The 20,177-nt window shown below is 40.9% G+C and overlaps 1 protein-coding gene across 13 annotated transcripts in view; it reads right to left on the minus strand.

The window, feature by feature from the left end:
• The window catches only part of Atxn2 (ataxin 2), a 94,437-nt gene that overhangs the window by 65,691 nt on the left and 8,569 nt on the right, over nucleotides 1-20,177 (minus strand). The window lies entirely within an intron of this gene.

Genomic DNA, 20,177 nt, shown 5'->3' on the forward strand with positions numbered 1-20,177 from the left:
CAGAGAAACCCGGTCTCGAAAAATCAAAGAGAAAAAAAAGTGACACTCACCTTAATACCAGCAATAGGGAGGCAGAGACAGGCAGATTGAAGGATAGAAGGATAGCCCGGTCTACACTGTGAATTTTCAGGGAAGCCAGGGATACTAGGTGAGACCATCTCTAAAACTAACAAACAAACAAAACCCAAAATGTATGAAAGAAGAATAAAGAAGCCTGTGTGTGGTAGTGCATGCCTGTATGCCTGTACCCCACACTTCAGAGACTGAGGCAGTGACATGCTGTGGGGCTTGAGGTCATCCAGGGCTACAAATTAAGACCTCATCTCCCCACCCAAACAAGTACACTGAAAGAAAAAAAATGACATTAAGCACAAAACAATAGCATTCTTAAATGCCAGGTATGATGGCACAATTGTAATCAACATATTTGACTTGATACCCCAATCATCTCTCATTTTTCCTTGTCTCTAAAAATATGCCTATAACTGTAGAAAAGTTATTTAAAAATAAGTTAAAACAGGGCTTTTCAGAAAGCTCAGCAGGTAAAAGCACTTGCTACCAAGCCTAATAACCTGAATTCAATTCCCAGAACCCATACATGACCAGACAGAACCAACTCCTGTAAACTGTCCTCTGATCACTACATGTGTGCTGTGACCAACACACATACAGAGTAAATAAATGTTTAAGCACTAAATAATTCTGACAGAATTGGCATTGTGATATGGCAGACTTGAGGCAGTAGGATCTTGACTTTTAGGCTAACCTGAGCTACACTGTCAAAATCAGGAATTGTCCAACAAAGTGCTTTTCTTTGCCAACCCCCTCCCTTAGAAAAGACACAGTACACAAAACTCAGGCACCAGGTTGGGAATAGAGCTCAGTGGTAGAAAAGGCTTGCTTAATGTGTCTTGAGCCCTAACTCAGTTTCCAGCACTGTAGAAACAAACAAAAACTACACAAGCCCTGGCTACCAAATGGTGCCTTGTAATATGGACTATTTTCAAGTGAACTGAATCATAATAAACAGTACCATGGTTCCTTTGTACTCCGGGGGATTGATCCAAGACCCCATCAGAACCAAAATTCAAGAATGTTTAATTTTTATATGGTACTTGCATGACTCACATATCTTGTTTATTATTTTAAATATCCATCCAAATGTAAATGCCATATAAATGATTGTACTATTTAGAGAATGACAAGGGGGAAAAACAGGTCATACGTTTAGTATTGGTACAGTCAGTCCACCAACCCTTTCCATCCTCAGTCAGTTCAACCTACAAGTCTGGAACAGAACCCAGGCAGAGGCTGGCTTTAATCTCAGCACTCGGGAGGCAGAGGCAGGCGGATCTCGGAGTTCGAGACCAGCCTGGTCTACAAGACAGACTCCAAAGCTACAGAGAAACCCTGTCTTGAAAACAAAAAAAAACAAACAAACAAAAATACATATTGGGTTTCATGCTCTGAGTTGATGAGGACGACTGACCAGGTCTCTTCCTCAAGAGGACACCAGATCTCATTACAGATGGTTGTGAGCCACCATGTGGTTGCTGGGAATTGAACTCAGGACCTTTGGAAGAGCAGGCAGTGCTCTTAACCGTTGAGCCATCTCTCCAGTCCACACAGACTTAAACATGAATCTTAAAAACAGAAGCAAGTCAAGACCAACCTCACACAGGAGTTGGATCCCAGCCTAGACTATATGAGAACCTGTTTTTAAAAGAGCCACTTCCACCAGGCAGTGGTGGCACATGCCTTTAATCCCAGCACTTGGGAGGCAAAAGCAGGAGGACCTCTGTGAGTTCGAGGCCAGCCTGGTCAACGGAGTGAGTTCCAGGACAGATTCCATAGCTACTGAGAAACCCTGCCTCAAAAAACAAACAAACAAACAAACAAACAAAAAGTGCCACCTCCTCCTCAAGGGTCTAGCTTGGTTAATGGTTAATGGACAGAACCAGAAAGATCTTACTGAGTAAGGAAACCCAGACCCATAAAGGCAAATGTCACATGGCCTCTCTTATCTTAGGTGCCTGTTTCCCAGATATGAATAAATATCCTGAAGTAACTACAGAAACAAGGAAAGTAAAAGGGGACCACTGAGATTAGTAGAAGGCTGGAGGATCTCTGTGAGTTGAAGGCCAGTCCAATCAGCACAGCAAGTTTGAGTACAGCCAGGACTACACAGAGACCCTTGAGAGAGAGAGAGAGAGAGAGAGAGAGAGAGAGAGAGAGAGGGAGGGAGGGAGGGAGGGAGGGAGGGAGGGAGGGAGGGAGGGAGGGAGGGAGGAGGAAGGAGGAAGGAGGAAGGAGGAAGGAGAAGAAGAAGAAGAAGAAGAAGAAGAAGAAGAAGAAGAAGAAGAAGAAGAAGAAGAAGAAGAAGAAGAAGAAGAAGAAGAAGAAGAGAGACCTTTTCTCAAAAGAGAGAGAGAAGAAAGGAAAAAAAAGTACCACGTAGTACCACTTATGGGGTGGGGAGTAAGAGAGGGGCATAGAAGGCTACAAGTGATCTGATCAGGGAAATAGAAATGAGAGGGTGGGGAGTGCCTCTTTAGGGAAGTAAATACAGGAGAAAAGTGGGTAACAGTAAGGCTGTCTGAAAAAGTCTTAAGGAATCATACTACTGACAAAAAAAAACCCCTACAAACATGTTGCATGTAATTCTGTATATAAATATACATACATAGTTTAAATGAACTTTTCTCAGGCTGCCAATGCTTTCTCCAACAGCCAAAGGCAACCTAACAAAACCCCGAACACCCAGACATGAGAAGCCTTCTGAGTTGTTGGTCAGGGATGTCCAAAAGACTCCTAAAACATACAGCCTATTGCTATTGTCCTGGGGTGACCCCCAGAGGTGCAAGGTAAGTCTCTATTGCTGAAAACACCATACACTTCAGAAACAAGACACAGAAAGCTTCTGAGCTCAAACTGACCTGAATGCCTCTTCCCTGAAGACTAACTTTCCTGGTACCAAAAGGTACCATGTAAGCTTACAAAGAAGGCAAACAACTAATAGTCCTACTCAGCTATGAAGCCTAGGAACCACAAAGACACTCTAAGGATGCAGTGGTGGCATGCATACCTTGGCTGTAACCAAAACATCTCTAATTGGACTTAAGACCCACTCAATAAGAAAAAAAACAAACATGTCTGGTACTGGAAACCTAGCCAACTTACTCAGTGCTAGTAAAGTTGTGACTCAGCATACCTATGGTTCTATACTAAAACAGGGTAGTCACTAACAACTTTATGTCTTTGTCCTTATTTCCACAGGTAAGTGTAGTAGTTCTCATCCCTCACCCAGGAAAAGTTCTTTGCAACAGACAGAGACCATTAAAGACACTCACAACCAATCAAAATGCAGCATTGTAGAGTCTAGTCCAAATGGATACATCTGTAAAACATTTCTGTACCTAATGCTCAAGGAACTGCTGTAGACAAGGTAGCAAGATTGCAAGAGCCAGAGAATCAGGGAGTCTGCTGTAAGATTGTGTTTCCTAGGAATGTCACAAGCTATACCCATAAAGTTTCCCCATCTTGACTGTCTAAACATGAGCTAAACGAGGACAACACTGACAGACATGCCAAAGTGGATGGGAGACAGCCCATTAGGCCTCAACCTTTCACAAAGAACTACAGGCAACTTGGACTGGTGTGAGTGGGAGAAACAGTTTTCTTCCACGAAAGTGCACACCAACTGATTATCAATACCAAATGGTCCCCTGACAACATACATAGGAGAAGCATTCAGACTGATCAGTTTATATTTAAGAATATATTCATAAACAAATATGTACTCAATAACAATGAGAAAAAACAGACCATGAATTTGAAAAAAGCAAGGGAGGTTCAGAGAAATGAAACAAAATTATTATCATATCAAAAACAAAAGAAAGAAAAATATCCACTGGGTATGGCGCCTTTAATCCCAGGAAGCAGAAGCAGGAGTATCTTTTTGAGTTCAAGGTAAGGATGTCTTCCTAAGGGAGTTCTCAGCCAGTCAAGGCTATATAGGGAGACTTTGTCTCAAAATCAGAAAAAACAAGAAAGGGGGGGGCACCCTCAGGCTCAGTGGTTGGTTGGTGGTTGGAGCAAAGTTCCAGGACAGCCAAGGATGCACAGAGAAATCTTGTCTTGAAAAACTTTCAAAAAAAAAAATATAACTATGTCTCACTGATTTCTTCCACCTTTTCAATCATTAACTCAGCTCTAATTTCCATTTACTCATAAGATGTTCCCAAAAATCAAAATGGAAGCCAAGCATAGTGGTGCATGCCTTTAATCTCAGTCAGGCAGAGGCCAGCCTGGTCTACATTGTGAGTTCCAGGAGAATGTGAACTACTGCATAGTGAGACCTTGTCTTGAAAAATCAGAAACAAAAAAGATCAAAACAGCTGTGCCTTACTATGAATTTTCTTTTCCTGGTTGCTGAGATACCACTAAGTGTCCCTGAACCTGTGCAGCTTCTCCACAAAGAGACATGAAAAACTAAAGCAAAACAGCCTCTGACAGAAGACACACTTTACTGGGTATATAGTCACACCTTTGAGTATTACATAGCAATTGTTTGGCAACCCTGTTTACTCAGAAAACAACAGCTCGAAAGGGTAAACAACCCCCCATGATGTACAACAAGTGTCAAAACACCGACATCCACCCACTAATCAGCACCAACCCATAGGAGACCAGGTATCTGAGGACAATTACTGCAGTGCAGCAAAGAAACTCTCTGAAAACCAAAGATTATATTCTTTGTCTCACACACCCCTTAGAGCAGTGGTTCTCAACCTTACTAATGCTGCGACCCCAACCATAAAATTATTTTCGTTGCTACTTCATAACTGTAATTTTCCTGTTATGAATTGTAATGTAAACCGTGTTTCCCAATGGTCTAAGGTGACCCTGTGAAAGGTACATTAGAAGTTTCAACCCACAGGCTGAGAACCACTGACTTAGATTATGCTTTACCTTTAGGTTCTCTATTTGACTTTTAGAGACTTGAATCTCATGTACCTCATGCTGGCCCTGAACTCGTATAGCAGAGGACAACCCTGGACTCTGGATCCTCCTGCTTCTACCACCCAAGTGCTGGGATTACAGGAAGTGTGTGCTACCACACCAGCCTAGGCATATCGGGAGATTTGCCCCCAGGTCTTCACACACCTAAGCAAGCATCTACTCACTCAGTTGCATTCCCAGCTCTCAATTTCTTCACTAGCACCTTAGACCAAAGGCTTTGGATTTTGGATCCCAAATTTCTTTGGACTTTAGACTAAGAAGGTGTCTTGGGATGGGATCCAAGTTTAATGTTTCCTATGTATCTTGTGCACATAAGGTGAAGGTGTCTGTATGCAGAACCTTAAGTGGCCATACATTCTGATCACCTGTTCCCAAAAATCAAAATGTGGCAACATGCTAGGACTAAAAACATTCAGATTTTGGAACATGTGGAATTTCTCAATTTTTAACTAAGGAGGCTCAACCTGAAACAAATACTCCCAAACAGTAAAGGACCAGCAAAATGTCTCAGGAGGTAAAAGGTACTTGTAGACCTCTGTTCAATCCCCAGAAGCCTACACTGTAGAAGGAGAGAACCGACATCCTCAAGTTCCAGGCCAAGAGGGGTGGTGGTGGCACACACCTTTAATCTCCGCACTTGGGAAGCAGAGACAGGCGGATCTCTGTGAGTTCGAGGCCAGCTTGGTCTACAAAGTGAGTTCCATGACAGGATTATTACACAGAGAAACCCTGTCTCAAAAAATAAAATAAAATAAAATAAAGCAAAAACAAAACACCCAGTTCTGGGCCAACCAGGATAATTTTTGACCCTATCTCAAACTAGGGGCTGTAGAAACAGTTCAGCAGTTAAGAGCACTTACTCTTCCTGAGGAAGATAAAGTTCAGTGTCTTGCACCTACGTCATCACAACCATCTGCAACTCCAGCTCCTCTGGCTTCCTAAGGCACCTGGAATCATGTGCACACACGCTCATGCAGATACACACAACACACATAAAACAATAAAAATAAACCTTAGAAATAAAAGTAATTTAAAGCAGTAGTTGCATTAATATAAAGAAACCTGCACACAAAATAACACAGTTTCTATACTGCTTGAGAACAACAGGAAGGAGGAAGCAGATGGGGTATGAAGCAAGACCGGCATGACTTGCTAAGTGCTGAAGGTAAGTGACAGTGTACAAGGGTCATCATACCAGTCTGCCTACTTTCCTACACTATCCCTTAAAAACACCAAGCACCCACATCTACCAGGATAGGGAAAACAAGCACAAAAGCATGTATCAACCACTGGGAGGTTACACTTGTCAGTTAATCCAGAATGTGGTCAATTCAACATGAAGATATCATAGACAGACTGCACAGCAATCAAGAGCATTTGTTCTTGCAGAGGACTCAGGTTTAGCTCCCAAAACCCAGGTGGCAGCTCCCAACCTTTTAAAACTCTGCTTCTAGGGGATCCAACACCTTCTTCTAGCCTCCATGGGTGCGGGCACATGTGCACACACACACTTTAAAAAAGAAAAGGCTGGATGGATATACAATTTAAACCCTAGTACTTGGGAAGCAGAGGAAGCTCTAAGTTTAAGGACAGCCTGGTCTACAGGGTGAGTCCTGGGCCAGCCAGAGCTCCACAGTGAGACCTCATCAAAAGAAAAAAATCTAAAATCATAAAACTCCTACAAAAAACATCACCATGACCTTAAATTCTTAAATATGACCTCAAAAGCACCACAACTGGAAAGTTAGCCTTGGGGCAGTTCATATGATGTGGTGGTCTCAGCCACTTGGGAGGCTGAAGGAGGAGGAGCTCTGGAGCTCAGGAAGCATCAACTTCAACAACATGGTACTATGTCTCTTCAAGTCAACACTCTATTGAAGATGAATTATGTGTGACCCTGTAATTCACTAACAAGAATATAACCAATAGCCTACTATAAAATCAGCAATACACATTTCTCCCAGAAAATTATACAGATAACAAATAGTCAACAACAACAAAAAAATGCTCAAGGGTCAACTGAGAACACTTGATGCTCTTCCAGAGCCAAATTCAGATCCCAGCACCCATATAAGATAGCTCACAACTCCAGTTCCAGGGGATCCTTCGGGCTTCTGCAGATACCCATACATATAACACATAAAGAAATAATGAAGCATCCCTGCTACACAGTGAGTTTAAGGACAGCCTGAGTTGCATGATATCCTGCCTTGAACAAAAATAAAATATTCTCAGTATCACTAGTTTTCAGGAAATTACAGTTCACATCCATTATGGCAGCTCAGGGATAGCATATTTACCACGCATGAGGCTGTGGATTTCATTTCCAGCACCATTTCTAACAAATACCAGAAATTAACAAGTAGACAAAAACAGTGGAAAAATTGGAAGCCTTGTGCACCGCTTCTGGGAAAGGAAGATGATGTGCCACATTTGTTAACATGATGCCTCCTTAAATCATTGAGATGGCTCATTGAGTAAAGGAATCCCTGGAATCCATGGAAAAAAGTACAAGGAGGCTCCACAAAGGTCCTCTGGCCTACCCACACACACTGACAAACACACACGCGCTTGCACATGCGCGTACACACACACACACAGTAAACACAGAGTCTTTTTGGTCTGGTTCTTGCCATTGCTCTTGATTGTCACTAGAACTAGAACTCGATAGTAAAACTTTTACTAATGAAGACACCACACTCTTTGGATGCAGAACAAAGAAATCAGGCTGTAACAGGGCCAAGAGTTTCCCTGCTGGCTGGCTTTCCTAGTGCCTGAAGGTGCTCACAAGCTGCCTGGAAAAACAGAGTCTTAACCCTTAAGTGAACCCTGCCAGCCACAACACCAACCTACAAGTTGAGGTGTGCCCACTGATACAGTAACAGCACTATTTGTGGGGAGGGGATAAGTAACCACTTTCTATTTGGATCTAAGGCCTATTCCACAAGGGAAAATTCATGCCTATCTGAAACCATAAAGCTGGTCAAAAGTCCATGGCTAAGAAAACTGCAAGCCAGAGGGGACAATCTACGCTGTTTTTCTAAGTGGACACGGTGTTAAGTTACTTTCTAAATATTTTCCTTCATCCCTATAGATTAGAGTTGCTCTCGGACTTGTCAGAGAGTAATACCTAGTCAAAGTGCAGAGTGAGTGACTGCTGAGTGGTAGATCTACAGTAAGACATCTATCTACATCCACTACCACCCCCTCCAGGGTTCAGAGAATATCAAACAAAGGAGGGCACCAACAAAGAGTTTACAAGCCAGAGTATGGACATGGCATGCATTCATGAATTTACAGCAGTTGAGATAACCTGCTTAAGACTGGGCCTACCCATAATCCAGCACAGACAGGACATGTGATCCTAGGGCCCCACCCTTCATTGGCAATTAATAATGACCAGAGAAGAGGATTTTTCTTTAGTAGTGTACTGCCCTCATCACTACAATAAATAACTCCCAACCCATTATTTGTGTAAGCAACTCTTAATTAAAATGAATGATCACCAAAAAAAAAAAAAAATTAAAAAAAAAACAGCAATAAAAAGACACAAAAATAGGAGGAGGTTTAGCAGGAATGGAAGCAGGTAAATGGTTTACGGGAGTGGGGAACAACCAAAGGACATTATGTACATCAATAAAATTACTAAAAAACTTGTGAGTATTTGGAAGAAATTTAAATAGATTGACCAAAAGATCCAGCAGTTTAACTTCCGGGCATATATCCAAAATAACTGACTGAAGCAGTGAGTCAAAAGATGATGACACACCCATGTTTGTTCACAGCAGTGTCGCTCAGCATAGTCACTCGAGTGCACATTGATGGATGAGTGAAGGGGTGATGAAATGGAGCCCAGCCTACAATGAAATGGTGTTCAATCATAAACAAATAGTTTTCCAGAGTAGTTAAGAGCACTTACTGCTCTTGTACAGGATCTAAGTTCGGTTCCCAGCTCACAACTGCCTTAACTCCAGATCCAAGGTATACAATGCTCTCTTCTGGCCTCCATGGGCCCTGCACTCACATGCATATACCCATAGACAAATACACATGTATATACTTAACTTTAATGCTAATAAAATTTAAAACTACATAAATTTCTGGTATGTTACAACACAATTGAATCTTGAAGACTTGTTAAACTAAATAAACAGGAAATACAAGCATTACACACCTGTACTCAGACCTTATATTCAAAATTATGGAGACAAAATAGGATTCCTGGATCAAATACAGGGAGAAAAGGAAACAGCTGCTTATTAGGTATATAAAATTTCCTTTTTGAACATGGAAACTTAGTTATTAATTAACAATTAAAGCAGGTGGTAGTGATATAATTTAAGTGTCAGATTCAACTTAAAAATAATTAAAATTGGCTAAGTGGTTAAGAGCGCTGGCTAACAGGCATGCATAAGGCACACACATAAAGATATGCATGCAGGCAAAACACCTATAGACATAAAATTTTAAAAACTTTTTTTTTTTTGAAGAGAGAACTGGCTATCATTCCAGAGAATCTGGGTTCAATTTCCAGCACCCACATGGCAGTTCACAACTGTCCTTAACTCCAGTTCCACAGGATCCAGTGCCTTCCTGTGACCTCAGAAAGCACCATGTATGTACCTGGTACACAGACATATATTTAGACAAAATCCATACACATAAATTAAATTTTGAAAAAAAAATTTAATGATTAAAATGATTATGTTGCTAGGTTATAGTGGTGAACACCTTTAATTCCATCACTCTGGAGGCAGAGGCAGGCAGATCTGAGTCTGAGGCCACCCTGATCTACAGATCAAGTTTCAGGACAGCCAGGACTATATAGAGAAGAGTGTGGAGAACTTAGTGACTGAGGATGTTTGAGTTAGGAATAGAGCCTCAAACCTGTAATTCTTAGACCCTGAGATAGTCAGGAGTTCAAGGTCCTCTGCTATATGCTGAGTCTACACAAGGTGCTGCCTTAAAATCTAAACTGCTTTAAAAAGTATCGATCCTAGCCGGGCGGTGGTGGCGCACGCCTTTAATCCCAGCACTCTGGAGGCAGAGGCAGGCGGATCTCTGTGAGTGCGAGGCCAGCCTGGTCTACAAGAGCTAGTTCCAGGACAGGAACCAAAAGCTACGGAGAAACCCTGTCTCAAAAATTAAAAAAAAAAAAAAGTATCGATCCTGCAAAACCAGACTAAGGACTTAAAGGCTACAAGCCAGGTATTTAGTGAGTCTGATTTCACTAAAGTCATTCAGCCATCAGTATACATTGATGCACCACACTTAGGCCATGTACAGTGGAAGATTATACAGCCTAAGAACTACAGGGCCACCAATGTTATGTAACTGTAAGACTGTCTAATAGTACAACTTCTCTATTGTATCCTCTTGTAGGACTGCTTGACTGTAACAGTAAAAGCTATCCCCTAGCTACAACCCAGAACCAGACTTGCTACAAGGTATTATCTAAAATATTCACTTTTCAATAAACAATTACAAAGCCCAGGGAATCATGTCTCACCCACTAAGTAGAAAAAACTGGAAATGCAAACTGCTTCTGTGACCCAGAGCCCAGTTTAAAAAATAAAACTAAAAGTAGCAGGACATGGCAGCCTCCAGCTACAATGCCTGGGCTTGGGAGGCTGAGGCAGGAAGAGCCACCAGCCATGTGTGAACTCAGAAAGATCCTTTCTCTAAAAGCAATGGTGGTCACTATAAAGAACAACAATCATGAGTAAAGCAGCAGAAATAGTGAGATTGTTATACTTCATGAAAAACTGCACAAAGAGAAACCACTGGACACAGTAGGGATTTAACTCGGTGTTACAAAGTTCACCAGGGAAATGTACAGCCTGGGGCAAAGAAAAAAAATGAAAGCTCCCCTAGCCCAGTGAGACGATTCAGGGGGTAAAATCAACTGTCAGGCAACTTGACCAGAGTTTGAATTCCAGTACTGATGAGGAAAGAACTCAATTCCATACTGTCCTCTTACCTCTCCACACATCCCTCGGCTCTTACTGCCTTCACTGATAAAGACAAACACACACAATAATAATGAAGCAATATAAGTAACAGGTAGGTGTTCACGCCTTTAACTCCATCCAGCACTTGGGAGGGAGGGCGGGAGGGCTAGAGGATCTTTGTTTTTACTTACTTTGTTTCTTTTTTTTTTTTTTTTTTTTTTTTTTTGAGATAGGGTTTCTTGATGTAACTGTCCTAGCTGTCCTGGAACTAGCTCTTGTAGACAAGGCTGACCTCAAACTCAGAGATTCACCTGCCTCTGCCTCCCAAGTGTTGGGATTAAATGCATGTGACACTATGCCTGGCTTTTGTGTTCTAGGTCAGCCTAGTCTACATAGGGAGTTCACAGTGAGACCCTACTGCAAAATAAATAAATGATGGGGGATGCCCCTCTGTATGCTGTGAATGTTTTATTAACATTGGTTAATAAAGAAGCTGATTTGGTCAATAGCCAGGCAGAATAGAGCCAGGCAGGAAATCCAAACGGGGGAGGGGGGGAGTCAGGGATACACCAGCAGCCACCAGAGAAGCAAGATGTGAGGTAATACCACAGCCATGTGGCAAACATAGATTAAAAGAAATGAGTTAATTTTTTAAGATGTAAAAGCTAGTTAGTAATAAGCATAAGCCATCGGCCAAACAGTTTGTAATTAATATTAAGCCTCAGGGTGGATATTTGGAAACTGGCAGGAGAGAAACCTCCAGTTATAAACAAATAATAAAGTAATTAGTTGATTGACTGATTGGTTAATAAACTGGTTAGTTGATTGGCTGCTTGGCTAATAAGTGGGTTAAAGAGTTGGCCAAGATATTAAGAGCACTGGCTGCCCTTCCAGAAGACCCAGGTCCAATTCCCCACCCATACGGCATTTCACAACTAAGTATAACTCTAATTCCAGGTATCTGATGGCCTCTTCTGACCTCTATAGATACTACATGTACCTGGTGTATAGACTAACACATGAGCAAAATACCCATACTCATAATAAATCAAATTTTTTAAATTTATATTTAAATAATTAAAGGGGGCTGGAGAAAGTGCTCTCAAACCTAGGTTTGATATTTAGTGCCTGCTTTTAGGAATTCACAACCATCTGTAACTCCAGCTCCAGGGGATTCAACACCATCTTCTGGCCTGAGGGCACCCACTCACACATGACCAAGCTTACATACACACATGTACACAATATTTAAAAACAAAAGAAACTATAATCTTCAAGATGGAAAGTATAACAACTGACAGATTCAGAGGGGCTCAACAAACAAGATATATACTTGTGGTTTGAAAAAGATTAGAAAACCTAAAGAAAGCCCTTTAATCTTTAATCTCAGTACTCACAAGGCAGACATAAGCAGATCTGAAGCCATCCTGTTCCACATGACAAGTTCCAGGATAGCCAAAGCTATAAAGACCCTGCTATAAATAAGAAAAATAAAAAGGAAGGAAGGAAGGAAGGAAGGAAGGAAGGAAGGAAGGAAGGAAGGAAGGAGGGAGATGGGAGCAGGAGGAAGCCAGAAAAGGCAATCTCAGATAATTTTGAGAATCTGGGTGGACGAATGTTGGACATGGCTACAAACACCTGCAACCCCAGCACTATATGTAAGGAGAAAGTCACTGGGGCTTGTTGACTGGCAGCCTAGCTCCACGTTGCCTGAGGGATCTTGCCTCAAAGGAGTGAGTCAGTACACTGAACACCAAACGCACCCTCAGCACACACATGTGCATGGACACCACCCACATGCACTGCACACTAAAGTTGTTTTTTTTTTTTTAAAATCTACTGCTAGCGAAGTAGTACCAAAAGAAACTCTTTAGAACTGAAATAAACACTAAATACAAATTCATTATCCTTCGTTGATACCAAGACAAACCAAAAAAGAACTGGGAAGTGAGGTTCATGTTCAATAGGTGAAGTACTTGCAGCAAAAGCGTATGGACCTGACGTCTGATACCCAGCACCCACATAAAAGCCAGGCACAATTGCACAAATCTGCGAGCACAGTTCAGAAGAGACAGCAGGTAGATCCTAGAGCTCACTTGCCAGCCAGTCAGCTGGTTAGATCTGGGTTCAATGAGAGACAATACTGCCCAACATCAGCCTCTGGGCTATAAATAACCCATAGAGCGTTTGTTAAGGCAATTGCACAAAAAAGCCAATGTAGACATCTTTTAAATATTCTTCTACCTACTGACTTACATTTACTTGTGTAAAAGCACATGTAATATTGGATACAGTAGATCACACCCCATAGTCCAAGCAAGAACTGCTTGAGCTATAGAATAAGATTTTATAAAAGAAACAAACTGCCGGGTGGTGGTGGTATACACCTTCAATCCCAGCACTCAGGAGGCAGAGGAAGGAGAATTTCTGTGAGTTCAAGGTCAGCCTGGTCTACTTAATAAGCTCCAGGACAGGCTCCAAAACTACCCAGAAAAACTATTTCAAAAAACCAAAAATAAAATTGGGCATGGTGACATGTCTCTGTAATGCCAGCAATGAATGCAAACTGCTGATAGGCCTACATGGAGTGCACAGGAAGAAAGCAACTGGGTACACCCTAAAAATCTAATCAGAGAGCTTACAATTTTCTTGAGTAGATGAGTCACTTCGCTCTTCCCAACTCAGGTTTATTATTATGAAGATTAACCCCATAACTAAACTTCATTAAATATTTCCTCTCTATGTGACATTTTACCAATAAGATTAGAGTTCAGGGTTTCATTATGCTCTAAGACTTTATAAGGGATGGATACATCAAAATTCTCCACACCTAGGGTATAAGAACTCTTGGGGCCTCAAATCCAGTGTTGTCCCAACAGAAATGATGAAAATTTTATATACCACATTGCTCAATATGGCAACCACTGGCCATACATGGCAGTGAGTATTTGAGACAGGGCTGGCATGATTTAGGAACTGTCATGTATACATTTCAGCTAATCTCATAGTTCTTTATTTATTTATTTATTTATTTATTTATTTATTTTTATTTAATGTGTATTGGTGCTCTGCCTGTGTATGTCTGTACCACATGCATAGTTACAGATGGTAACTGTATGCCTGCAGGCCAGAAGAGGGCACCAGATCTCATTATAGATAGCTGTGAGCCACCATGTGGTTGCTGGGAATTGAACTCAGGACCTCTGGAAGAGCAGTCAGTGCTCTTCACCTCTGAGCCATCTCTCCACCCCCCTGCTACATGCTTTAAATTCCAGCATTTGGGAGGCAGAGGCAAGAGGATCTCCAAGTTTGAGCCTAGCCTGGTCTACATGATGTTCCCCAGGACAGCCAGAGCTAACATAGTGAGACCCTATCTAAAGAGAAGTCATTACAATCTACCACAGCGCTAACAGTTCACAACGTATGTGTGCCCACCTCTTTCTTGCGGCACTGGGGAACGTGCAAAGGGAGAGAGAAGTTTCATTCATCTTTTTTTAAGAGTCCTGGTCTAGCAGATACAAACCTTTTACTACATGATAAAGGTACAAAATGAGGGCTGGAGAGATGGCTCAGCAGTTAAGAGCACTGACTGCCCTTCCAGAGAACCCAGGTTCAATTCCCAGCACCCACATGGAAGCTCACAACTGTCTGAAAATCCAGTTCCAGGGGATCTGACACCTTCAAACCAATGCACATAAAATAAATCATAAAAAAATTAAAAACATTAAAAAAAACTTCCTGAAATAAAACCTGGCTTTGCATTAAAAAAAAAAGGTACAAAATGAACATATGCTTGGTGGTAGTATACAACTATAATCTAATTGTGAATTCAAGGCCAGCCTGGAAAAAATGGCCAACAAAAAAAATTATATATATATGAACATTTAATACATATCAGATATTAACTTAAACACTTAAAGATATAATTTACAGAGGAAAAGGCACATGCTAGTGAAGCAACTTGCCGTGCACTGCCACCAGGAAAGAAGCCTGGCATTAAGTACCAATAATCTGATCTTGATGTATCATAAGTATATTCTGACCAGACTTTAAATGGGACTGTTTCCCTGATTCATCATGTTTGTCACTGGTATAGAGGATACAGATTTTTATTTATTTTTATTTTTTTAATATTTATTTATTATGTATACAATATTCTGTCTGTGTGTATGTCTGCAGGCCAAAAGAGAGCACCAGACCTCATTCCAGATGTTTGTGAGCCACCATGTGGTTGCCGGGAATTGAACTCAGGACCTTTGGAAGAGCAGGCAATGCTCTTAACCACTGAGCCGTTTCTCCAGTCCCGATACAGATTGTTATGTTAATTTTATATTCTGCCACTTTGCTGAAAATATTCATGAGTGACCAGAGTTTTTGCATAGAATCCTTTAGATCTTTTAGAAGGATATCTGTAAATGAGGGTACTTTGACTTTTTCCTTTACTATTTTTTTTTTTTACATTTTAAAGGAACTTTCTCAAAGAACTTTTTAAAAATACATTTGTTTATTTATGTGTATAGGTGTTTTGTCTGTATGTATGTCTGTGAACAATATATGTATATTGCCCAGAGGCTAGAAGAGGGTATCAGATCCTCTGGAACTGTGAGCTACCATGTGGTTACCAGAAACCAAACCTGGGTCCTCTGGAAAATCAGCCAGTGCTCTTAACTCTCCAGGACAAATATACTTTATTACATTTATTTATTGGGGGAAAATGTACATGCCACAGAATGTGAATGGTGTTCAGAAGTCAACTTGCAGGAACTGGTTCACTCCTACCACCATTTGGCTTATAGATTCAACTCAGATGACACAAAAGCAAATGCCCTACCTTAGCCAACTTGCTAGCCCCTTCTTAGGGTATTAAGGCAGTGCCCCACTATGTACCCTAAAATGTTCAAGTTAGGCAGTGGTGGCACACACCTTTAATCTCAGCACTGAGGAGGCAAAGGCAGGCAGATCTCTGTGAGTTCAAGGCCAGCCTGGTCTACAGAGCAAATTCCAGGACAGCCTGGGCTGTTACACAGGGAAACTCTGACTTGAAAAAACAAAAAACAAGAACAAAACAAAAGGGCAGCAAGACAAAGCACAAGCTCAACTGCCTTAAGTTATCATAGGTGAGATTTTTAACTACTTTCTGCTATCTACATTAGCATGGGAGCTCCAAGAAAAGATCTCATCTCAGCTGTCCACGACAGTGTCCTCAAGCGTGGCAAACAGAAATTACTGCAAAAGGGGGACTTCAATACATTATTCCCACAGTGAAACCACTTCCACAGTCAATAATTAACCAACTACAGAGAAGATAAACTAAATGGGGCCATTTGTGTTGTGTCCCTCCTCTATATCTAGAAGACAATGCAAGCTGATCCCAACCAGAGATGATACAAGAAAAGCTTAAAAATGGAGCTCAGGTGTAGATCACTGAGGTCCTGGGCTGGATGGATGGAGCTATTGCTCAAAATAAATAAACAGAAATTTAAAAAAAAAACAAACTTTTTTAAAGTGGATCTCCTTCTACTACCAGCTATGCAGTCAAAGATGAATGACTTGGCAAATATCATTGGCCTCAGTTTCTTCATCTGTAAATAGAAAATAAAACTGAATAACTGAATACTAAGAATCACCAGAACCAAGCTGGGCATGGTGATGCAATGCCTTTAATCCCAGCACTCAGAAAAGAGGCAGGTTGATCTCAAGGCCAGCCAGGTCTACAGAGAGAATTCCAGGGCAGTCAGGGTTATTACACACAGAAACACTGTCTTGAAAAGCCAAGAAACAAAAAACCCACCAGAACCTTCTAGCTTCAAAGCTGTATGGTTTTAAGTGGAGAGCCATGAGGGAACTGACAAGAATGGAAGGTAGAGAGAATTTAGTCTCACTTTTTTTTTATGATATGTGGTGCCAGGGTTGGAAGCAGGGCATTCACCACTACACCACAGAGCCACCAGAACCCTACTTGTAGTTCTTACTAAAGTGGGTCTTTACTACACAAGAAACTGAGCCCTCACTCAAACAGCAATCACCTTCTCTGGGCCAAGAGATATAATGAAACAAACAGAGCTCCCTAACTCAGACAGCCTGAGTTAGGAGGTGAAACAAGCCCCTAGGTTCAACTAATACAACCAGAAAACAACTCACACTCCGATGCTGTAAACCTGGTCAAACCCACTGGCTCAGGAGAACACAGCCATACAGAAGATATTGTGTTAGTCTGCTAAATGACATGTAGCCTAACTGCCTTCTAAATACTTTAGATAAGTTTATACCCAAAGAATAGGGCTGCTAATTCAGCAGATGTTTCTTTCTGCAGTGGGCAATAATTAATGCAGACATTCATACTGGTCAAAATGCTGCGAATAAGTGAGAGTTAAGTGCTTAGGCAGGGCACCTACATCAACACACCTTGCCCCAGACTCAAGCAATAACGTGAAATAAGGAGCAGAAAGATTTTAAGAATAAGGGGTAGAGAGGAGTGCTGTCTTCCTAGCATGTATGGTCGCTGCATGAACTCATGCAGTTATGATAACCTGCACAAGAACTATACAAGAGCAAGCCAGTACCAGTCCACATTTCAACAGAAGTAACTGGATTCAGTGGGTCGCAAAAAAAAAAAAAAAGAAAAGAAAGAAACAAAGAAAGAAAAGAAAAGAAAAGAGAAAAATGTATGGCCAGATACAATGGTGCATACCTTTAATTCTAGCACAAGGGAGACAGACAGAGGCAGACATCTTTGCCAGAAGCCAGCCTGGTCTACATAGCAAATCCCAATCTAACCAGAGCTAAAAAGTGAGGCATATTCTCCAGAGGAGGTAGGGAAACAACTTTTAACCAAAAGTGATTTCATAATCCAATGAGAGTCATGACCTGTAGTTTGAAAAATACTTGTTTGAAATATATTAAAAATAACTTAATCTTCTGAGTCACCACTGTGAGCATGTTAATTACAGTGTGCTATAAAGGCAGAGTAATGGCCCTGGGGCCTAAAACCCAGGGTCATCAACTTAGTTAAACACCCAGCAAGGTATTTTTTTGAGGTCTCATGATGGACTGTAACTCTCCAGTCTCTTAACCTCTTATCACACTGTTCTTTCTCATTGTTGTCAGTCACATTTGCCTCTGAAGGTTTTACTTTTTAACACACTCACAATTTAAAAGCATTAAGTAATTTTGCCCAAGCAGTGGCATACACCTTTAATCCCAGCACTCAGGAGGCAGAGGCAGGTGAATCTCAATTGAGTTCAATGCCAGACTAGTCTACAGAGTTAGTTCCAGGATAGCTAAGACTACACAGAGAAACCCTGCCTCACAAAACAAAAAACAAAACAAAACAAAAAAAGCAAATGTAATTTTGTTTTTCATTAAACTAAGTGGAAGGCCAGATAGGGAGTACAGTGCTTGCCTGGTATGCACAAGGCATTGGGTTCAATGCACAGTACTGAATAAAAACCTTTCCTTAGCTACGTACCAAGATTAAGCCCAACCTGGGCTATGGTCAAAAAAAAAAAAGTAAAAATAAAAATATTGTTTAAACAGATGTCACATCACACTTACACAGATTTATGTAAATTAAAAACAATTAGGGAACAAGACCTATTTAGTGAGCCAAACTCAAGGTTATAAAAGAAATCCTGGGGGTTGGAGAAACAGTTTAAGAGATAAGAACAGTGTCTATATCTCTAACTCAAATCCCCATCTGTAATTGCCTCCTGCATTGCCTACTTGTGGTGCACAAGCATGTGTGCAAGCAAAACACCCAAACACAAATAAAAAAATAAAATAAAGCATATGACAAACACACACAGATATGTACACATAAAAAAAAAAAACCACTGGGAAGTGGTGATGCACACCTTTAAACCCAGCACTCGAGAGGAAGAGGCAGTGGACTCTCTCTGAGTTTGAGGCCAGCCTGGACTACAGAGTGAGTTCCAGGACAGGCTCCAAAACTACACAGAGAAACCCTGTCTCAAAAAAAAAACCAAATAATAATAATATAAAATAAAAATAAAAATTCTGCCAGGCAACCTTTAATCCCAACACTTGGGAGGCAGAGGTAGAGGCAGGTGGATCCCTTGAGTTCAACACCAACCTGGTCTACATAGAGAGTTTCAGGACAGCCAAGGCTACATAAAGAAACGTTGCCTATGTGGGGTGAGGAGAGAAATCTATATACCATACCTCTGTTCATATCATATACAAAAATGTAATGGTGGGTATCTTTTAAAAAGGATCATTTTGGTATTTGAGACATTTCGCTTCCCAGTGAGATTTTATTTATTTATTGAGAGTCTCATTGTGTACCTCTGGTCTAGAACTCAGGCTGGCCTCAAACTAAGGGAAATGCTTGTCTGTCTCTCAAGTGCTAGAATTAAAAGTATGCACTAACATGCCTACCAGTATTTTATTATTCTGAAAACATAAAACTTTTTCCAATTATAAGACAAAAAAAAAATCCACCTATGAGTAAGTAAATACTCTGATCTCTGCTTCCTAATTTCACAAGTAAATTTGTTCTGCACTCCAGGTCAGCACTCATCTCTATCACTGACCACATCCTGATGTGGGAGGGTCTTCTGTCTATGTGTTACTTTCATTGGTTAATAAAGAAACTGCCTTGGCCCTTTGATAGGACAGCAGCTTAGATAGGTAGAGTAGACAGAACAGAATGCTGGGAGAAAGAAAGCATAGTTGGTCAGATGCCATGGAGCCAGCCACCAGGTCAGACATGCTGAATCTTTCCCCAGTAAGCCACCACTTTGTGGTGCTACACAGATTATTAGAAATGGGTTAAGCAAGATGTAAGAATTAGCCAATAAAAGGCTGAAACTAATGGGCCAAGGCAGTGTTTAAATGAATACAATTTGTGTGTTGTTATTTTGGGTGTAAAGCTAAACATGCAGGAGCTGGGCAGGACTAAAAGCAGGCCTGCTTGCCTCATCACTACAACATCTTGTATATATCCCTATTATATACCATATTTCACATGTCTGTTTTATCAAACATTGGACAAACATAGCATACATATAAATTACAAGATCCCAACTGTATTAAACAGGAAGGTAGCTTATGGCACAAGAACCTATAGAACTGAAATATGTGTTTCAAATGCCCTCATTGAAGTATATCACATTCTATAGAGATATTCATCTTCAAAGGTATAAGGCATTCTTTCTGGATGAAAAAAAAAACTACTTAAGAACA

This window comes from Microtus pennsylvanicus, chromosome 1 (assembly GCF_037038515.1).
Source record: "Microtus pennsylvanicus isolate mMicPen1 chromosome 1, mMicPen1.hap1, whole genome shotgun sequence".
In the NCBI taxonomy this organism is placed as follows: domain Eukaryota; kingdom Metazoa; phylum Chordata; class Mammalia; order Rodentia; family Cricetidae; genus Microtus; species Microtus pennsylvanicus.